The sequence below is a fragment of the Myotis lucifugus genome, unplaced genomic scaffold (assembly GCF_000147115.1).
Source record: "Myotis lucifugus unplaced genomic scaffold, Myoluc2.0 scaffold_402, whole genome shotgun sequence".
NCBI lineage: Eukaryota > Metazoa > Chordata > Mammalia > Chiroptera > Vespertilionidae > Myotis > Myotis lucifugus.
Window position 1 is genome coordinate 274,282 of NW_005871450.1, and position 4,390 is coordinate 278,671.

Sequence of the window (4,390 nt, forward strand, 5' to 3'; positions counted from 1 at the left end):
TTTTTTTCCCATTGCAAGAATCTTGTTTTGAGCTTATCTATGTACCTGTACACACACACACACACACACACACACACACACACACACGCATACACTTGCATGTACACACACCACACACATAGGATTCTTTTTGGAAGAAATGACAACACTACTTCTGGCTGAGGTTGGGACGCACCACAGCACTAACACACAAGGGAGCATCACACCAGGCACTCTCCCACTGCACCGATCACAAGGGAAAACCCTTCGGATTCATTAAAAATCTCTGCAACAGTTAACGGTCAACTGGTTAACGATAGCTTAACTTTTTTTTTTTTAAAGCAAACTGTTTCACTGCTGTGCTACTTTCCATTTGTGAGTTCCTTTAGTCATCACAACAACCTTATGGGGTACACTACCCTCCCCATTTTAAGAATCAGACAACTGAAGCGTAGAGAGACAAAGCAATCTGCTAATAAATGGTAGAGCTGGACCTTGAATCGAAGCAGATGGACCCCAGAGAGGCTATTCCCAACCACGAGGCTCTCACATCATGTCAGTGCTTCAGCCACAGCTGGGACAGGGATGCCTTCGGAGTGGGGTCAGGGCCCCCAAGGCTAGGCTTTTTGGTCCTGTTGCCCCCTTTCTTCAGCCATCCCTAAATAGCCTCATCAACATACCTCAGGGGCTTTAGAGACAAAGCAATCCCTTCAAGTCCTGGGAAGATATTCACAAAGCACCTAAATGACCCTTGTACAGACCCAAGAGGCCAACACAGGGGGGGGGGCGCACAGAAGGTGGCTCCCAGAGGGTTTCCACACGGTGCCAAGCAGAGGGTCTCCCAAACTTTTTGTGCCTGGGGCACAAGTCAGGAGCAGAAGGAATGTGGCCAGCCCTGGGAGGGGGCTTCGCGTGAGCCCGATGGCGAGGTGGCCAAGGCCAGATGGACCACGATAGGGACCCAGGAGAGATCCTGGGAGCTTCAAAGCATTTCCTAAGGAGCTGATATTGGGCCTAATGTGAATGTAAACCATATTTAGAAAGCCAGATCCTTGGGATTCTTGGCAACGTGATCATCTTCAGGCCGACAATTCTTGCCTCCGAGAGTGTGGGAAGCAGAAGATGAATCATAGGCCACAGTTTGTAGGCTGACCTCAGCGTGCACATCCCCTGAGATGGGGCAAGAAACGAAGACAGGAAGCACTTGACTGAATTGGTTTTCCCATTTTTCATGAGGAACATTCAACTTAATAAAAAATAGCCACACTTTATTGACAATAATAGCTACCCTTTCTTTATTTCCTTACCATGTGCCAGGAAACTACTCTACCTCCGTTCCTTCTGTAACTCCACGAGGCAAGAACGATCGCTTTCATTTCGGAGGAAAATGAGGCTCAGAAAGGTCATGGAAGTTAACCCACGCTCACACAGCTAGTCAATGTAAGGCAAGAGTCTCACTCGGGTCTGTTTGACTCCGAATTTCATGGTTTTTCTACGATGGGCTTTTTCACATTACCACTGACCTCCAAAGTCCCATAACCAATGGCCTAAATAGACACACACACACACACACACACACACACACACACACACCCTTAAACAAGTAGGTCCTGGCCAGGTAGCTCAGTCGGTTGGAGTGTTGTCCCCATATGCTAAGGTTTCAGGCTCAATCTCTGGTCAGGGCACATACAAGAATCAACCAACGAATGCATAAATAAGTGGAACAACAAGCCTATGTTTCTCTCTCTCTCAAAATAAAAATAAAGAAATAAACAAACAAACAGGAGACCAAGATCGGAATGCTGCCAGGTGCCCATCTCTCTGTATATGCCATGATCCTCAAAATCCCGGGGCCGAATCACAGGTGCTGACAATGAGCAAGTTTCTAAAAGAGCACACAGTCCAGTCCCCTGTCATTTTACAAGTCACAAGTCTAGGGTCTCAGGGCTGCGCAGAGGCTGAGTTGGGATTTGGCCCCAGATGTGTTGGCCCCTGGGCAGTGTCCCTCCCGCTGCATGGCAGCTCTGCTTCCCAGGGCCATGGCAGGGATGATTCTGGGTGCTGGGAATAGAGAGTTGAAAAGGACCGCCCCTGATCCTGAAAGGATCCTAGAAATTGGTGAATGTTCTGAGAGAGTCCACAGATAACTGCAGTGCGTGGCAGGAGGTGGGAAGTGGCACAGGAGAAAGGAGGTCTATGGGTACTGAAAGGTGTAAATCCAATCCAGGGGGACACAGGGGAGAGGCATGCCAAGGGGAGAAGTGGGAGGAAATGAAGCCATGCTCTGGGTATATCTGCATGAAGGTGCCTCAGACCAGTCATTGTGCACCGTGAGGCAGACAGAGTCCTTATTTTGCAGACACGATGGAGAGACACGAGGCGACCTGCCCCCACAGTTAGTGGGGAGTCATGTGAATTGCTTTGTTAGCCTCTAAAGTCCATGTTCTCTCCACTACAACAAACTCCAGATGCTGTTCTATGAAGGCCTGGGTGGTTGGGAGGTCAGGAGTAGGCCAGGTCAGGAGTGGCTCAAGCACCCACCCCAAGTTCCACCCCGGTGGCTTCCTTTGCATATACAGTTATAGACTGAGGTTCCACATGAGATTCTATTTGAACAAAGCTCTGCAACTAAGCAAATCAAGTCTGAAGCCCTGTGCTACGTACGAGTTGCTAGCTGGCAGGTGAACGGGTCAGGCCTTGGAGCTTGGGCAGGGCAGGGCAACAGGCGATCTATGCAGCAAGGCAGCGAGGGACAATGACCAGCAAGCAGGCAAAGCACGCACTTCCCTGATTTTGTGTTCAAAACCAGGCTCTACACCTGCCTCGCTTTGAGACCTGGGGCAAGGCATTCCTAAGCTTTATCTTCCTCAAGTTCAACATGGTATCATATTGGTCTTACTTCTTAGGGCTGTTGAGAGGATTACGTGCTCAGAGATATGGAGCCCAACACTTAGTACAGTGACATTCTTTTTAACTTGTTGAAAATAGTAAGACTAGGGGTAAAACAACAAAAAAAGAAATGTCATGAAACTATAGGAGGAATTCTTAGGGAAACAAAGAAATCTTCACTGTCCCCGGAGAGTTGCCATGGTTCTGAGCTCTGCCTTGCCTTCTCCTGGCCTCGATAAATATGGGCTGTGAATCGGTAGGACACACACCTGGAAGATGAGGTGTCCTCATTGCTGCTTGTCAGCTGGTTCAGCAGGAAGCTCAACAGAGACTGGGCTTTGGGTGATGAGATCAGTAACTCAAACCCCCAAACTAATTTACAGCCACTGCTCAAAGCAGATGCCACAAAACACTTGGTTATCCCCCTAAACAAGACTTGGCTCTTGTCCCAAAAGGCCTAGAATAGAGGAAGGCGCGTGAATCAGCAGAGCCAAGCCCTAGAGGCCTCCTTCATGGGCTAGGTGGGGCCTTGCCTTGGGCAGAATTCTGCAGGGCACAGTGGAGTCCTGGGTTCCTTTCATTAAGTCTCTGTCAGTGAATGAAGATCCCAGTGAAGGTTTTAAGGGCTTACGGGATTTCTGTCTGTCTTGCTTGCTGCTGTATCCCAGTGCCCAGAACAGCAGCACATTCCTGTGAATGAATGCATGACGACCCCATTCGGGGTGATCTGGCCTCTGCATCTGCTGGACACACAGAAGCAATTGGCCACAGAGCTTCCATGGTCATTCACCACTCAACTAGTCTGGGCTCTTCTCTCCCCTGCTCTGCTCTCAACCCCACCGGCCACCTCAGCTGGTAGCACCAGCACCGGGTCTCTGACAGTCCCTTCGGAGAAGTTGGATCTTTTCTCTCTTCCCGGCATAAGGGAGGGGTCATTTGCTACACAGCACTGAACAAGAAGGTCAGCGCGTGCTGGGCACACGACTGGTTCCTCTCATGCTCATTCTGCCAGGTACGACAAGGTTAGAGCTAGAAGCACTCACAAAGCCACTCCTTATGGAAGAGACTAGAAAAACCAAAGCCTTGAGACAGTAAGCACGTAGCCCAAGGTCACAGAGCTGGCTGCAGGGAGGGGCAGGAGGTGGCCTCTAAACAGAGCTCTCTGTAAACACGTTTAGGGCCTTCTCTGCCTGTGCAGGTCAGCAAGTGCTGGCAAGTGCCCCAAAAGCTTGGATTTTCTTTCTGTATGTTATGAACACAAAATATACCTACAGTATAGACACAGGTAAAATCTGATGTATCTAGACATGTACATATCACATATCTACATATTCATAAATGATATTAGGAAACATAAAAACGACGACCACCCCTCAGCATCCACGGGGCTAGTTCCAGCACCCCCTGCCAATACCAAACTCCGCAGGTCCTCACGTCCCGCATAGAAAATGGCGCATAACAATCGATACAGTCGGCCCTCCACATCCGTGGATTCCAAACCATGGACTGAACATATGTACTG